At 39.8% G+C, this 18,840-nt stretch overlaps 1 protein-coding gene across 1 annotated transcript in view; it reads left to right on the top strand.

Moving 5' to 3' along the window:
* The window catches only part of MEGF9 (multiple EGF like domains 9), an 82,690-nt gene that overhangs the window by 17,269 nt on the left and 46,581 nt on the right, over positions 1-18,840 (top strand). The window lies entirely within an intron of this gene.

Here is an 18,840-nt window from a genome sequence, read left to right as displayed (position 1 = left end):
GAGACTTAGGGATTAGATTCCTTTACTTAAATTTTCATTTTCTATCCTTATCTCAAACCTTAAAAGTGTGCATGAGGAAATCAAGGATAAGAGAGAGATTTCCCCCCCAGATTTATTAAGATATAATTAATTTGTCTAACTCAGTGAAACTAAGTCATGCCATGTGGGGCCACCCAAGATGGGCGGGTCATGGTGGAGAGGTCTGACAGAATGTGGTCCACTGGAGAAGGGAATGGCAAACCACTTCAGTATACTTGCCTTGAGAACCCCATGAACAGTACGAAAAGGCAAAATGATAGGATACTGAAGGACAGGGAGGCCTGGTGTGCTGTGATTCATGGGGTCGCAAAGAGTCGGACACGACTGAGCGACTGAACTGAACTGAATGTATAATATCATATAAGTTTAAGGTACAGAATGTGATGGTTTGATGCACATTTATACTGTAAAACATTTATCATGATAAGGTGAGTTAACATATTTCATACCATTTTGTTGTTATGATGGGAATATTAAAGTTCTACTAAGAGGTATTTGTGTAATAATGAATGATAAATAGATACAATTCAGCATTCTGTTTACCTAGCTCCTCAGTTTTTCCTTTATCCCCCCATCATATATTTAGCTTCCTCTGACAAGGTGTGCATGCCTGCTGAGTCACTCAGTCATGTCAGACTTTTTGTGATCTCATAGACTTTAGCCAGTCAGGCTCCTCTGTCCGTGGGATTCTCCAGGCAAGAATACTGGAATGGGTTGCTATTTCCTTCTGCAGGGAATCTTCCCCACTCAGGGATCGACCCTGAGTCTCTGGCATCTCTTGCATTGACAGGTGGATTCTTTACCACTGAGCCATGTGGGAACCCTCTCTGACAAAATGCATATATATTTTCAAGCCTGAAAGTAGTTTTCTTCCCATATTTTCTTTCGAACACTACCCAAACTAGGTGAGCCTCAAAGGATCCAGCCATTAGGAGTTAAATATGCAGGCTCTAAAGTCATATTGTCTGGATTCAAATCCTGGTTCTATCACTTACCCTCAGTCTGTCAGCCTGCTTCATAGAATTGAGTTCTGTTATGAGGTAATGTTAAAACAGTGGGAGCATAAGGAAAGAATTCCCTAAGTGTTAGTTGTTAAAATTGTTTTTGGAATAGCAACTCATATTTTTCCAAACATTCAGGAAATTTTGTTAAACTGTGTTTGAATCAATCTACCTTACTCAAATTAATCTTGGTGAAGAGCTTTCGCCTGGCATGCATGTTTGAAATCTGACCTCTTGAACAAGAGGGGGTCAGTGAGTGACCTTGGCATCACAAACATCAAAGAAAATATGCCTGTGAAAGTATTATAAAGACACTGTAGACTTTTATTATGTCATATTTTGAAAATAAAAGATGACAGAACAGTGTAATGACCTCTTTCACACCTATGTCACACACCTGGAGAATCATCCAGGCCAATCCTGCCTCATCCATCCCCCATCCGTTTACCCCTCTCCTATTTTGTTTTGAAACAAATCCTAACAATCACATCATTTTGTCTATGAATATTTCAGACAGTATTTCTAAAATGTAAAACTTCTATTTTTCTTAAGTATCTAAATGAAAATATGAATAATTTTTTAATATCATCAAAATGCTTTATGATTGGGGAGAGGAATCTTCCCCTTTTTTTGGCCATACTGCCGTGGCTTGTGGGATCTTAGTTCCTCCTGCGGTGAAAGCACCAGTCCTAACCACTGGACTGCCAGCGGACTCGCCTTTCCTATTTTAGAGCTAAACCTCCAGACGTGATCAGTTTGGGGGAGTAGTAATGAAAACTGGTCATTTTTTGTTATCATTTCTGACATTGCTAAACACTTCATATAGCCCAACTGTTAACTGAAAGCTAACAGTATAAGGACTCTCTTCATTGGGTGGAAAAAGGTACAGAAATTTCAGTTTGGGTCTTGCTGGGTCCTTGTTGTGCACACGGGCTTTCTCTAGCTGCCGAGGGCGAGGACGTCTCTTCACTGCGGAGCATGCGCTTCTCGCTGCCGAGCATGCGCTTCTCGCTACAGAGCGCCGGCTGGGTAGTTGTGGCACACGGGCTTAGTTGCTCTGAGGCCTGTGGGATCTTCCCAGGCCAGGGGCAGAACCTGTGTACCCTGCACTGGCAGGAGGATTCTCATCCACTGTACCACCAGGGAAGTTCATAAGTATCTGCTGAGTTCAAGAAACTTTCCTATTTATATTCCTTTTTAAATGTCTGTGGCCCACATTATTTTTGTACAAGGATATTCTTCCTTTCGATCACCTAATTTATCTTTTGTCAACTTAGAATTTTAAAGTAACTTCCCCCTTCTCTCTCCTAGCCTAACTTTTAGCTGGTGGAGTGACTTGAGGGCTAATACAGGGGAAGTTTTGGTCTCCAGCAGAGGGTCAGTTGCAACTATGAAAACAACTCAAGCAAACGGTCTATTGAAAGAAGAACATTTCATTATAAAAAGTTCTTTTCAAATTCCAGGATATGGGTTGCTTGGTCACTGAAGAGTCTGTGCTCCATTCACTAGCACCCTGGGTGTCTCAGCAGACCTGGTTAGGAATGTACTGCTCATTTTGAATGAGAAAAAAGGATAGAGAAGCTGCCCAAACACTGCATCACTCAAGTCAAACATTTTACATCTGCTACATGGGTGATACAAAACCTTAGTCTTTCAGAATTTACTCTAACACATGGATAACTTCCGTTTTGAGTGGTGCCAATTTTGATTACAAAATGCCCCAGTGTACTAACCTCTAAATTCCCATTCTTTAATTTTTAAGCCCTTGGACCTCATAATTTCCCCAAAATTTTACGAACTGCCGACTCAACAATTAGCAGAAATGGTTGTGCTGATGAAACAGGTCTTTGATATTGGTTCAGTTATAGATCTGGAATGTTTATTCCCCTGGGCTTTCCAACTGAGGGATTCCCAGCATGAACTCCTACTTTGGAAAATATCTGAGTGGGCAGCCTTGTTTGCCACATTGCCCTCATTGTCTCTTTGTTTACTCAGCTGAAAAGCTGCGCTTGTGTCTTATACAGTCAGGCATGAATCTCTAGGTCTCAGAAGCTGTTAAAATGGGTGAAAAAATGGGGAAGGGAAAGGATGCAAATTGTTATCAGATACTGACAGGGTGTGCCGTGAACGAGCTCTCTTAGGGAAGAGCATTATGACTTTAAGGTTATTACCAGGCACAACTCTGATCACATTTTTATAGTCCTGTTCTATTAGGGTCTAGGATTCAATGCCGTTTTCCTACCTTCTGGGTAAGGGACATTGATAATTCATTGGCACATGTGATTTGTTTTTGCTGCAATAGAGAAATAGGTTTTGAGAACGTGAGCATACCATCTGGCCCAAGCAGTGATAAATTTTCTCTGATTATAACAGCGTGCACATGCTCTCGGCATTGACTTTTCTGGCTATCTGTCAACTGGATTATTTTATTTTAGCAGGTTACTAAAAGGTCTCTTTGCCTTCATTCTTTCCCAACCCATTCTCTACATACAGTCAGAGTTATATTTCTAAAATGAAGGTATGATCATGACATGCTTTTTTGTATAAAACTTTCCATGGCTACCCAGTTCCCTTAAGAAAGCCCTTAACCTATCACTATGCCTGCTTCCTATTCCGGGTCAGGGCTAAAATGAACTTTTCTTGGTGCTCTGCCCTGGTTTCCTCCCGGGTCACTACACATGCTACCCATTGCCGTTCGGGATGGTCTTCCTTGCTTAGCGTGGCCATACCTTCTCATTCCTCGTGTCCCAGTCTCGATTTCTCCCTGTGGGAAGTCTAACATGGGCGCGTTCCCCTGTGAAAACACGCACCACGTGTCTGCGTCCGCTGTGGCCTTGTCCACCTCAGTACTTGCCGTACTATACCGCTCCTTTGTTTTTGTCCCTGCTGTGAGGCCTTAAGCTTCATGAGAGCAGGAACCATGTCTTTTTCCACATCGTCGTGTCTTTAGCATCTAGAAATTACACTACTCATTTCTGATTCAAAGCTACTTTGTTGATAATGGAATTAATAAATTACGTGCTTTGCCAAGGATCTTTTCTGTAACCACATCAGTCTGTTTTCATGTCCTTGCTGTTTTTCTTTTCATCTGCTAGTCATATACATTCATTTGTTACTCATTTAATTATTCAACAGAGTAGTGCTCTGAACCTTTTCGACCTGCATGCCTTGCCCGGAGCATGTGGGAAGAACAGGCAAAAGGAAAACCCTGTGCGCTTCTGTTGTCCAGCCTATGGAAACCTGGATTCTTCAGTACTCGCATGTACAGCCCTTCCTCTCCTCGTGCACAGCCGCTGTGTTTTTTCTTTCCCGTATTGCTTTTCCTTCTCACTATTTAGCTACCTTCTAACATACTAGATATTTAAGTTGCTTATTGTATGTCTCCCCCTGCTAAGAGGTGAGGGCCACAAGGACATGCGTTTTGCTTTGTTGTATTGACTGTTGCATCCCAGCATTTAATGCTGTGTCTGGCACAGAGTAAGTCACTATATATTAATATTTGCTGAATGAAGTAGTAAATTCACTCCCTTAGATGTGCTTCTCTTTCTTTTGTGCTCTCTCAGTGCACCTGGCTCAGTCCTGCTTCCAGTACCGTGCTGCTTGCTTGCTTTGACTTATAGGACTTTGCATTTAGTTCTTATCTTGAGGCCATAGTCTTAGCCACCCCGGGCAAAGATTCTGCTTATCCGTTTATTGCCTTGGGTGACCATGACTTACCTTAAATCTGACGTCCGCATCTCCTAACCTGGTGTCTGAAGCCCAGAGAGCCATGGATGTGTGTGTTGGGGAGGGGTGACTATGCACTCAGAGATGGATCAGATGAGAAACCTGTTTTTCTAGAACCCAAATAGGACAGGTAGATTAGTAACTACAGTACAAGGTCGAGTAAGACAGTGTTAATAATGAGGAATATTAATCACTGGGGAGTGTGTCTTGTAAAAAATTATGAAATACATCAAGCTTCCCGAAAAGTGTAGAAAGTAAGACAGTGAACATCCCCTCTGTACCTACCTTTCGGCTTTGTAATATCTGAACTATCTCCCACATTTGCTTCAATTTTTTGTTTTGTTTGAAATAAAATACTAGCTATGACTGAAGTCTCCAGTGTTCCTCTTTTATCCAGTTTTCTTCTTTCCCTCAAGTGTAGTCGCTACTCTGAATTTGGTCCTGTGTGTGCACATGCATGCATGCACACACACAATGCCGTGTGTGGTTTTATGGTTTAAACTTTGCATAATGACATCTTCCCCTGCTTTTTTCACTCAGCATTTTTTTTTTTTGAGATTTATGTTGCTGGTTCATGTAATTCTAGATTGTTTAAGTTGTTGTGTAGTTTCCTACTGTATGAATATACCACAGTGTATTGATTTTCTTACTGATAGCTGTTTCAAATAATGCGTTTCTTTACTGTTTCAAATAAAGCTACAGTGAATTTTGCCCATGTCTCTTCACAAAGAGGAGACTTTCTCTGGGACAATGCATTGCAGTTAATGTGCATGGAAATCACCTGGGTGTCTTGTTACAGCGTAGGTTCTGGCTCAGTTAGTGTGAGGTGGGCCTGAGAACCTGCATTTCTCACAGGTTCCCAGGTGATGCAGATCCGGGGACCACACTTGGAGTTGCAAGGCAGCAGTAGGCGGTTGTGCATCGTTATCTTTCTAGCTATCTCCATATGGTTCTCTGACGACGTTGTACACGTTTATGTTCCCATCAGGAGTGTATGAGAGATTTGGTTGTTCCAGGAGTAGCCCCTTATTAATAGTATGGAAATGTAATCTGTAGCCATTCTCTACAGAAAACATGAATAAAACAATGATTTCAGTGGATAGTTAGCTTGACTACAGTATTTCTTAGGAGTTGACCTGAATTAGATATTTAGATCCTAATTAAATAATTTTTTAAAAATCCACTTGTTTCTTTTCAAATTGTCACTCCGTTTACCATTGTCAACACAGACAGGGCTCTGGCTATTAGATGAACTGTCCCAGGTGCTCCAAGGGAAGCAGAACTGTGTGTCAGGCACTGTGCTGCCCTGTTTCATTTCATCCCCACTTTTGTACCAGCTCCCAGCTACGTATTACAGTGCATGTTTCGTCTAATCTGTTTGGCTTCAAGGTTTACATGGGAATTTAGTTTACTCCTCTTAGCTTCAGTTATCTGTAAAAAGGGAAGTAGACCAGATAATCAGATCCTTAAGTCCCAGCACTTGATGTTTCCTAGCTTCTATGATAAATTAAGAAGTTCACACACTACATGATGATAGCTTCCACCCACCTATATTTTTAATTATTAATTAATTCTAATTAATTTTTAATTAATTCTTTCACTTTTTTGGGGTATACACTCAGAAGTGGGATTACTGGCTTATATGATAATGATACTTTTAATTTTTTGAGGAATGTCTATACTGTTTTCCATAGCGGTTGCACCAGTTTACAATTCTACCAACAGTATGGTGACATCTTCTAATGGCACAGAAAGTAGCAAATGGGATATGTGAAATCAGAAGTGAAGTAGGAAGAATAGGTCAAGTCCAGCGGTGTGAAGGTAAATTTCACTTTGCTGGTGTCTGTTTCCCTTAGATATTTTAGCTAACATTGCTTGCTTCGCTGAGACTAGTACTTTAGGAGTGGAGGAGGAAGCCAAATCATTTCTTTGTTGATTTATTATTGACCACCGGTCCCTGAGAATTTCTGAGGTGGTTAATTTCCAGCAGTGCTTTAGCAATGATTAGAGGAAGTTAGAAGGTTGTGTTTTGTATTGTTTGCAAAGTTGAACAAGGTCCTTGACATCTTGGTGCTCCCAGATTCTCATTTAAGAAAAAAGAAAAAGGAGCCTTCCAGTCCATGTTTTATTGATAGAATTGTGACTGCTGACCATTTCAGTTTTCTTTTGAGGATTCTGTGAGTGTTTATGTGTGTGTTTTCAAGAGGAGAGATAATTGGATTCCACTTACCGGTGTGTATAGGAAGAGCTGGAGTGAGCTGTGATATTGCAACAGGAATTTCTTCTCTCTTGTGCCCTTATTTTTGAATCTGAAGTGTTACCCAAATGCTTAGTCATGATGATAAGGCAAAGAACTTCACAGCTTGCAGTGTGAAACAATGTTTATACTGTATAAGTGTTTGATAATAGTGAAGTGTGGCAGGAGAGTGGGAAGAATTTGTCAACATGTTTGGAGGAGTAAGAGGATTAGATAGGGAACACAGAGTAAGATAGCCTACATCCAGCTTCAAAAGAAAAAAGTTCTTTCAAATGTCTTTTGGAATAACTCAAGGCTCAGCTATTTTCACTTGGCTCTTAACTCCAAACCATTTAAACTTTTAGCCCTGCAGATAGCTGCAGACAGGTATATTTTCTGCCTTGCCATGTTTGTTGATTCCGAAAGCAAGCAGACTTAATTTCACTGTATAATATACATACAGGTATCTGTATGTTTGCAAAAGCAAGTTTTACTCGTGATACTGCCTGAATTCAGATTTTCCTGTTAGACTGTTACAGTATTTATCTGTAAATCTATCATCTCTCCCGTCTCAAATCCTTCCTTCACACTGCTGCTAAGGATAATCTAGTCCCAGCTGGACTCCTTAAGGCCATCTGACCTCGAGGACCCTTCATTTCCTTATCTTGTCCCTTATATTACCTGGACTGACTTACTGATTCCTTGAAAGTTTTCCATGTCAGTGTGTGTAAAGTACACAAATCAGGGCCTGCTATGTAACAAGGAAATAAATAAGTAAATAATGGATAGCAGAAGAGATAGTTACTGTTGTTCTTATTGCTGTTGCTATTTTGTTTTCATCGTTTGTGTCTTTTACTTACTTATTTTTGGTTGAGCTGGCTTTGTCAGACTCTCCCCAGTTGTGGCGAGCAGGGGCTGCTCTTCCTTGCAGTGCTTGGGTCTCTCACTGCAGCAGCTTCTCTTGTGGAGCGTGGGCTCTTGGTGCCTGGGCTTCAGGAGCTGGGACACAGGGGCTCAGGAGCTGCGGTTTGAAGGGCAGAGCGCAGACTCAGCAGTTGCTGTGCAGGACTTCAGGAGCCCGAGGCGAGTGAGGTCGTCCCAGACTGGGGATGGAGCCGTGTCCCCTGTGGCAGGCGGCCTCCCACCCACTGTGCCACCGGGGCAGTCCTGTTGTTTCTACCTCTGAAGCCTGATTCTGGCCACATCATTACTCTGCTCAAGAATTTTCCATATTCTTTTTCACCCGAAGCAAACCTTTTGGGGACATCAGAACCATTTCTGAAGCCTGTAAAAAAAAATGCATATCTCTGAGTCCCTGCCTCCCCCAGATAGAAATGGAGATTTCTAGTCAGGAGGCCTAGGATGGGACCCAGGGAATCAGAATATGAGTGGGATTCTGAAACAGGTGGCATGGGACCTTATTGGGAGGCTCCTACCATGTGGGATGCAGTGCGAACTCCTGAGTCTGGAGCTCAGAGCTGCAGGAAACCCTTTCGGTATATATTTTCTCCTTCTATTACTTCCTATTAGTCTGTTGCAACCACAGTTAGATTTCCTCTCTACTCTTGCTTCCCTATGTACCCCAGGTGCTTTCTCAGGATGGTATGGCCTAATGTTATCATCAAATATTTCTAATAATCCACAAACCATCTATTTAATAATATGGTTGAAACTTGGCTCAGAGTGAATATTAAACTGTAATATGTGAGACCGACCTTCCCTTTTTCGGAACTTAGGAAACAGTTCCCAGGTGCCATCACTGGGCACCTTAGGGTAGCACTGTAAGCTGACCTTTCTTTCCTCTTGCTGTCCATGCACTGCTCCTCTCTGAACTCATTTTACAGTGTTATGCTGAGCAAACAGTCCTAGCCTTTAAGTTGCTGGGCTGCGCTCTGTAAATAGAAACACTCAGACAAATCTAGTCTGAACCTCAGAAGCCATCTAAGAATGCTGTTTTGCTAAAAAGATTACTTATAAAAAAATATTGTATGGGGAAGAGAAGGCCCTGTCATAGGTATTTTCTTTGCCTTGTCTCCTCTTATTTTTATTTTTTAAATTAATTAATTTATTTTAATTGGAGGCTAATTACTTTACAATATTGTAGTGGTTTTTGCCATACATTGACGTGAATCAGCCATGGGTGTACGTGTGTTCCCTGTCCTGAGCCCCCCTCCCGCCCCCCTCCCCATCCCATGCCTCAGGGTCATCCCAGTGCATCAGCCCTGATACCCTGTCTCATGCATGGAACCTGGACTGGCGATCTATTTTAAAACACTCTTGTAAGTTAGGTATCATTATCCCAGTTTTATGAAAAGTCTTTACAAAGAGGGTATGAAATTTAATATCGTATAGTTAATAAGCAATGATTATAATACCTGAACCCAGATCCCTTCATCTCACGGACTGATCTCTTCCTACTATGGCCTGGAGCTAGATTTCAAGTTTGTTTGTTCAAGTTTGTTTACTGTGTTTGCTTGCTTCCCCGCTCCTCATTTTCCCTTAAACTCAAGGAAGCTGTGAAAATGCTGTAAATAATAAAGCTCACCAAAATTCAGAGTTTGATAGAATAGTCATTCTTCCAAGCCATATAGGCAGTATTTGGTTAATTCTTTCAGTGCATTTTCATTTTGAATTTGATGGTGGCCTGAAGGAATAAAATGCACTTTTAAAAAGTAAATGATTTACTCTTATTAAATGGCAAAATTAGTGCTGATTTTTTTTAAAGCCTTGAAAAATGCAAACAAATGGGGAAATAGTGACACAAAAAGAAAATTTTTTGCCTAGGTAGCAATTTAGCATGGTCCATATCCATGACCTTTGACTTCTAAATCAGTACAGCTCTTTTAGAGAGATACTGGAAATACAAATTAGCAGTATTCTCTTAGCTATGAGAATGCACTTAAATAAACAGATCCCAAATACCAAATCATGAGCATGCTTGTTTGACTTTGAGTGGTATATTGACTCTCCAGCCCAAAGCAAACGCAGTACTCTAAGTCACCAGTTGAGAATTATTTTTGTAGCTGGAGCAGTTGTTTCCCTCCACCCTGTTGTTTGACAGTCATTTGACTTGTTATTTTCTCATACGGAAAGCAGATTGATAAAACCTCTAGACACACACCCCAAGCAAAAATCCATAAAAATTTATAAATTGGACTTAAGACTTTTGCTCTTTGGAATACTACTAAAGAGAATGAAAACTCAGCCATCGACTGGAAGAATATCTGCCAAATCACGTTTCTGTCAAAGGACTTGAATCAAGAATATACAAAAAACTCTCAAAACTCGAAAAGTAAACAATGTGATTTAAAAATAGGGGAAAGGTTGGGACAGACCCTTCACCAAAGAAGATATATGTGTGGCAAATAAGCACTTGAAAAGATGTTTGCTTTTGGTGTGTGTCTAAAAGTTTTTGCCTAACCCAAGGTGAGTCAGATTTTTTCGTTTTCTTCTAGAGGTATTATAGTTTTACATTTTACTTGTAGAGCTATGCTGTGTTTTGACTTTTTACAAGGTGTGAGGTTAACTCAGGGTTCGGTGTTTTGCATATGACTCTCCAACAGTTCCAACCCCATTTGTTGAAAAACACTATTTTTGTTCTCTATGGAATTGACTCTGCACTTTGTCAAAAGTTAGTTGATGTTTGTGAAGGTCTGTCGTTGGACTCTGCTCCGTTGCATTGGTCTCTGTGTTTCTCTCACTGATAACGCATTGTCTTGATCACCGCAGCTTTAGATGGTCTTGAGATCAGTTATTGACACTCCTCAGCAAGGCAATGGCAAGCCACTCCAGTACTCTTGCCTAGAAAATCCCATGGATGGAGGAGCCTGGTAGGCTGCAGTCCGTGGGGTCGCTAAGGGTCGGACACGACTGAGCGACTTCACTTTCACTTTTCACTTTCACACATTGGAGAAGGAAATGGCAACCCACTCCAGTGTTCTTGCCTGGAGAATCCCAGGGAAGGGGGAGCCTGGTGGGCTTCCGTCTATGGGGTCACACAGAGTCGGACACGACTGAAGTGACTTAGCAGCAGCAGCAGCAGCAGCAGCTTTGTCTCTGGCTATTCACGTTTCTTTGCTTTATCATATTTAGAGTCAGCTTTTGAGCATCAACCAAAAAATCCTGCTGAGATTTTGATCAGGTTTCATTGACTCTGTAGATCTAATTGTTACGGTATGTCTCTCCATGTATTTAGGTCTTTTTGGTTTCTTTCACCAGTGTTTTATAGTAAAAACACAAAACCATACATACATTATTTTACTTTGTACCTAAGTATTTCATATAGATGGCAAGAATTATCCGTACTTTATAGATTGAGACACTGAGAAGCAGAGCAGTTAGACTTACTGAAGGTCACAGGGCTGGTTAAGTAGCAGCAGATTCTGGTTTTCAGATGTCTTGCATCTGTCTAGTGTTTTTGCTACTCATTTTCATAGCAGAAGCTTCTCAAAGTGAAAAGACGTGTACTTTGGAGTTATTTAGTTTGAGCTCCAGTCTTTTCTCCGGTACTGGTTAGTGGTAATGATTTGTTTCATCTGTCTCAGGCTCAATTTCCTCATTCAAAAAACCTTCCTCACAGGATTGTGAAGACTCAAGGAAGTCATATGTGTAAGTTCCTGATGGCATGTTTGATATACGTGCAGCACATGCTCAGTAACTGGCAATATTAATATCATCTTTGTTACCATTCATAGTAGAAGGTAGTTGTTACAGCCTTTCCCAGAACCTGCTGTCTTGTCTCATTAATTAGATGAATTGTCTTTGAATTGTGGAAAACTGGCAGTGAGCCAGGGACAGGCACTAACAACATGGCCCTTAAAGCATGAGACAGAAAAATTTCTACAAAACCTACATCGTACTACCCTTTCATTTTTCATATGTCTGCCATAAAGTGGAAGAGATGTTTTGCAATAGTGAATTGTGATTGGGAATTTTGACGGATATATTTTTAGTTTAAAAGGTAAAGCTTTCTTTAAAAGTGGTGGCTTTAAAACTTTCCACATTTCTACAAAGCCTGGTTTAACTCAAAAACTCATCAATTTTAATATTAAGTTTCCCAGCAAAGATTTGTGACCCTATGCTGGCATAACATAAATGTGAGATGTAATTTGAGTATCAGTGCTATGCTAGAGTAAGACCTTTTATAAAAATAAGAGCTGTATGTTGATAATTCCTTTTCCTGAGAACGAGGCCTTTCCGAGATTACTTTAAACCTACAAAGATGAAATATGGGCCTAATAAAAACTACATTTTGAAATAACATAGTTATCGTATGATTTCCTATACATTTAGAAAATCAGGTCTATAGTCAATACACTATAATTTGTTTTCGTTATTGTTATTTTCTGTTCTTTCAATGTGCAGGTGAGGTTTGAATTAAGTATTCTTATTCTTGTTTCTGATGATTATTTTTCCTCTTCTTTTGTTTAAAAATCAGGAAAGATGTTGTTTTTGTGGATGCTATCGTAGGTTTGTGAAAAAGGGTGAAGTTTTTTGTTGAATAGATTCAGAGTTGTTTTCCTGGTCTTTGTTTAAATAGACTAAGGTTTTAAATGATGAATTTCAAAGTAAAATAAACAATTGTGTATGAAAAGGGGATGGGAATCCTATATATTTTTATCTTTCCATTTTTTTCTCTTCTCCCTCATTCTACACAGAAGCAATTACAATAAAAACTTAAGATGAAGCCAAAAGAAAAAAGAAAAAGAGAGGAAAAAGGAAAATCCTACCTTCTTTTAGTTAAACAGCAGTTTAAATCAGAAAATGTTCCACAATCCAGTAATGTTCCTAATGTAGTAATCAACTGAAGCTTTAATCAGTTCTTGCTGTTTTAATTATAACATTAGCTTTGAAAAAGACTGAGTTATTAGTTGGGTCCTATGTTGACTTTAGTGCCACAGTTCAGCTAAAATCGTTGCTTATGGTACACCAAAGCTTCCCCCTTGAAAGATGTAAGAATTTGGTCTACAAAAGTCTCGTTGCTCTTAAAAAAATTTTTTTTTAAATTTACATCCAATAAAATTTACTCATTTGGTACTTAGTTCTGTTAGTTTTGACAAATGCAAAACTCAAGGTACAAAACAATTTCTTACATCCTCAAAATTGCCTCGAGCTGTTCCTTTGTAGTCAGTCCTTCCTCTGACCTCTCATTCCTGGAAAACCTCTAATCTTTTCTCTGTTGTTGGCAGTTTTGCCTTTTCCAGAACATCTTGTAAATGGAATCATATAAGAAGTAGCTTTTGAGTCTGACTTTCTTCATTTAGCATAATGCATTGAAGTCCGTCACATCCTTGCACGTCAAGGCTTCCTCCTTTTCAATTGCTGAGTAGTATTCCTCACAAGGAAGCGCCACAGTTTATCCAGTTCAGTAGCTGACGGACACTGGGTTGTTTCCAGATTGGGTGATGATGAATGTGTAATTATGCTTAGTCTCAGTCGTGTCTGACTCTGCGACCCAATGGACTGTAGCCTGCCAGGGTCCTCTGTCCGTGGAATTTTCCAGGCAAGAATGCCGGAGTGGGTTGCCATTTCCTACTCCAGGGGATCTTCCTGACCACAGGATCCAACCTTTGTCTCTTGCATCTCCTGCATTGGCAGGTGGATTCTTTACTACTGCACCACCTTAATTAATTTATCATAAAGATTTTAATATAAGTTTTTGTTGAACATAGGTTTTCATTTTTGGATAAATACCTAGGAGTGGAATTGCTGAATCATATGATGAAGCTATATTTAATTTATAAGAAATTATCAAACTATTTTCCAGGGTCTCTGTACTATTTTTGTGTTCCCAGCAATAATTTTTGAAAGTTTCAATTGGTCTGCATCCTTCGCAGCAATTGATATTGTCACTTTTTTGCAGTTTGCTCTTTGATTCCATTCAGTAGATGTTGTTACGATTGCATTGTGTGTGTAGAGAATAGAAGTACCTTTAAACATTAGAATACACTTAATAGAAAAAAGAAGGAAAATGAGAAGACGGAGGACTAGGAGATTATTCCCTGGGAAGTTGGGAAGATGTGTTTTTTCTTTGACTTTAGGGTACAAAGCAGGAAATGGTGACAATTGCTCCAGGATGATGAATGCTGACATGACTCTTGTCATATGACCTCAGTTCATAAAGCTCCCCAAGTAGTTTATGTCCTGGAATCAGCTTATTCCCATCTAATAATAAGCCTGAGACACTAAATTTCTCCGTAATTATAAATGACCTACAGATAGTGCCTTACAAAATAATTATATTTTCCTGAAGGAGACACAAAAGTGTATTTATTTTTTACTTAGGTGTAAAATTTCAGATAACTTTAAACTTACTAAGCTTGAAGTCTTAATGTTTTAAATTTTTATTGTAAGATTAAGTTCTGATTTTTTAATACTTTTTAAATAGTTTTAAATACTTCTAGTTTTTGCTTCTTTGAGATTGAGCGGAAGATGCTGCCAATATTATAGTACATTTGGTATATCATCTGAATATGGGGAAAAATGAAAAGTTTTGAAATATCCCAAAGCAGTTTACTTTCTTTCTCTCTTTGGTATTCTTAATAGGTATATTTTTTATATTCTTTCAGTATCTGAAGATTTAAAAAGCAAGAGTGAAATCCTTGTTGAAGGGATGAATTAGAGATTGAGTTTGGTGAAGATATTTCCACAGTTTTGCAAGAGGCTATAGATAGAATTTCAGGTATATTTCTGAACTGGGTTCCTGTGAGTGCGCTGTGTTAGTTGTATTTTTCAAGTATTTTTTCAGTATCTATGCTTAAGTGCAGTACTTGTTTTATAATCATTTTAGTTCAGCAACAGTGCTGCTATCAACATTTCTTTATGAGATTTGCATCATGAATTGACTGAGGATGTAGTATTTTCACTTTTTTATTTAAATCTTTCACTTCTTTTATAGTTCTTTTTTAACTGTAAAAGACTAACACACTATTATTAATGTATCAAACTGCCTTAATCTCCAGACATCCTAGTTAATAGCCCTCAAAAAGGGCTTCAAAAACAGGCACAGAGAAGCAGAGGACACATTAATTAGGCCATATTATTACAATTAATATTTGTCTAAAACTCCCATTAAAGTGGCTGCAGATATCAAAGCACTATTAAAATTCTGTAGATGATATCATGGACTTTTTTCTGAGCTAAGGACATGAGTTGGTTAAAAGTTGGATGCAAAGAGAAGCTTACCAGGAGTATGAAAAGCCTGGAAAAGTCTTTATTATGTTCAAGGAGATAATCTTTTATCAGGACAGGTGTTTGTGCACAAAGAGGGGACTTCTAAACAAAATGACTCATTTTTAATTTTTTCTTTAGTGCTAAAATTTTAATCTCTTGGCCTTGATAAGGGATGTTTGAAAAAGTGCAGTGTTTAATTTAAATGTAATGATTGCTTTGGGTACTTTTACATCAAAAGCATACCATAAGTTTAAGGTCTCAGAGAAAAGTGCCCATTTATTGTCTCTTCTCTCTTCCTATTTCTATTTTTAAACAGTTTGAAGTCCAGATTTGAGTTTCTTATTCTTCTTTGGGGTTCAAGTCACCATATTTCATTGTTATTCAGAAGTGCAACAAAAATAAAATGTCTCCCTGCTAATATATATGTTACTCTTCTCTTATTATCTCTGTACAGCTTTGCTAAGAATTATAGGGCTTTGAAAGGAAACCTGCTATTCAAATGATGTTGCGTTTATTTCTCCGTATATACTCTCAGGGAGCCAAATGAGTCTTTTGGCAATTCACTCAGACTTGTCTGTGATGAGCTTTTAGAGTCCCCTTCATGTTTTTTCTCTCCCAGTAATGTACACACTAGTGAGTCACCATCAGTCACACTCCTCTGTGCTGTTCCAGTGTCTGAGAGTCTGCCTCACTAAAAAGGCGGCACTTCATCTCTTATCTTTGACTATAGGGCCTTCCCACTGCTTTATCAATTGACATGCCTTTTTTTTCTTTTTTCACATTGCCAGTCTCCTGTAAATTGCATTGTTTCTGCATTAGCTCCTATCTGGTTCTGTATGAATGTTTAGAACTGTGAGGGCTCTGAGAGTTTACGTACAAGCTAACACGTTATCCTACACCATTTAGTGAATATTTGTGGTCCTTTGTATTTGTTACTATTGATCATACTATTCATTTAATTTGGGTCGTTTCATTTGAGATTAAACATTGAGAAAGGGCCTCGAATTCTGAGCTCCAAACAGAAAAGATGCATATGTTTTTCTGGCACTTGGGGTGCTTCACTTCAGCTTCCTTCCCTTTAAATTTGGGGAGGAATGTTAATGGGATAGTGTGTTTTTGTCTTGAAATACCGCCTCATGGCAATAGAACTGTATACCGGCACTAGGGTGATCTCTCTCGTTGAAATATTTGCAGTTCGCCATACTGCTGCTGGGCTTCCCTGGTGGCTCAGCTGGTAAAGAATCCACCTGCAATGCGGCAGACCTGGGTTCAGTCCCTGGGTTGGGAAGATCCCCTGGAGAAGGGAAAGGCTACCCACTCCAGTATTCTGGCCTGGAGAGTTCCATGGACTATATAGTCCATGGCGTCGCAGAGAGTTGGAAATGACTGAGCGACTTTCACTTACTCACTCACTTTATTACTGTTAGGATGATCAGTACCAGGGTTTATAATCAATAATGCTGCCTTACTTCTCCCTGAAACCATGAGCTGTGCCCTTCTGTTTTCATTGTATTTGTAAACATCTTTATTGATAGTGTGTGGAGCCCAGGATATGAAGGATACCATCTTCTTCCCCATCTTGCTGACTTACAACTTGAACTCCTCAATGGCAGGACACTAATTCTGCTTCATGGACATTGTCCAAAACTGCCATGGTAATAAACCCAAACGCAGCTTTCAGATCTCGTCACAAAGCTATAGTCTGTGTATATGGACAGAGGATGAGATGGTTGGATGGCATCGTCGACTCAATGGACGTGAATTTGAGCAAACTCCAGGAGGTAATGCAGGACAGGGAAGCCTGGCGTGGTACAGTTCATGAGGTTGCAAAGAGCTGGACACAACTGATCGAGTGAACAGCGATAGTAATCCATTTCTTCCAGCTATTGTAGTTACGATTTCGGCACTCCAGACCACTTCCAGTTTATGTGTTGGGTCTGAGTGTTATAAATACTTAATTATGCCCTGTTTACAGATGAGAAAAAGAAGGCACAGGGAGGTTAACTAAGTTCAGTTCATTTGCTCAGTCGTGTCCGACTCATTGCGACCCCATGCACTGCAGCATGCCAGGCTTCCCTATCCATCATTCCCCGTGCTTGCTCAAATTGATGTCCATCAAGTCGGTGATGCCATGGAACCATCTCATCCTCTGTTGTCCCCTTCTCCTCTCGCCCTCAATCTTTCCCAGCATCAGAGTCTTTTCCAGTGAGTCAGTGCTTTGCATCAGGTGGCCAAAGTATTGGAGCTTCAGCATCAGTCCTTCCAATGAATATTCATTGTTCATATCCTTTTGGATTGACTGGTTTGATCTCCTTGCAGTCCAAGGGACTCTCTAGAGGCTTCTCCAGCACCACAATTTGAAAGATCAGTTCTTCAGCACTGAACCTTCCTTATGGTCCAACTCTCACATCCATACATGACTACTGGAAAACCATAGCTTTGACTATATGGACCTTTGTTGGCAAAGTGATGTCTCTGCTTTCTAATATGCTGTCTAGGTTTGTCATAGCTTTCCTTCCAAGGAGCAAGTGTCTTTAATTTCATGTCTGCAATCACCATCTGCAGTGATTTTGGAGCCCAAGAAAATAGAATCTGTCACTGTTTCCGTGGATGGAGGTCCATAACATTGTACAGGAAACAGTTACCAAAACCATCCCAAAGACAATGAATATAAGTAAGAGCAGAAGTAAATCCTAACTGACCTTTAAATCAATCTGCATTAAGAAGCTAAAGCCTACTACTTCTAAATATTTTCATTCAAAAACTGTTTGAAATATACCTAAAGACAGTGTTTATTTTCTAAATCTTTTAATTTGGAAAATATTTCAAATTGTGATTTGATTTTAACCCACTGACCAGGATGCCCCTATAGACACTCTCATCTGGGATTTATTGTTCATCATTTCCTCATATTAAAGTTTAAATTCTCCATTAATTTCTTCCTGGGAAGAATATTTTGTTCATGGTTCCAGCTGTAGCATAATCCTGTCTGACCTGTTTAAGTTACTAGTCAACCATCTGAGCCATAGGCTTTTGCTACCGTACAATGGAACTGTTTATTATTTAACATGTTGTCATTTCCAGTATGCGATCTCAGTTCCATGTAGATAAGCATAGGCCCTGCCTTTGGAGAGATCTAATTGAGTAAAACTAATGGTATATAGATCCATTCACACTTTGGAGTATAGGGTAGGAGGGTTAGAAGATGAAGAGTATTGAAAAGGAAATTGAGAATGTTAGTTTTATAATTAGTTTATGTACTTTCAGTTCAGTTCAGTTCAGTCGCTCAGTCGTGTCTGACTCTCCGCGACCCCATGAATCACAGCACGCCAGGCCTCCCTCTCCATCACCAACTCCCGGGGTTCACTCAAACTCATGTCCACAGAGTCGGTGATGCCATCCAGCCATCTCATTCTCGGCTGTCCCCTTCTCCTCCCGCCCCCAACCTTTCCCAGCATCAGAGTCTTTTCCAGTGAGTCAACTCGTCGCATGAGGTGGCCAAAGTATTGCAGTTTCAGCTTTAGCATCAGTGCTTCCAATGAACACCCAGGATTGATCTCCTTTAGAATGGACTGGTTGGATCTTCTTGCAGTCCAAGGGACTCTCAAGAGTCTTCTCCAACACCACAGTTCAAAAGCATCAATTCTTCGGCGATCAGCTTTCTTC

The sequence above is a fragment of the Moschus berezovskii genome, chromosome 7 (assembly GCF_049115385.1).
Source record: "Moschus berezovskii isolate FMDL1 chromosome 7, NW_MosBer_1.0, whole genome shotgun sequence".
NCBI lineage: Eukaryota > Metazoa > Chordata > Mammalia > Artiodactyla > Moschidae > Moschus > Moschus berezovskii.
This window is presented reverse-complemented; position numbering and strand designations above follow the sequence as displayed.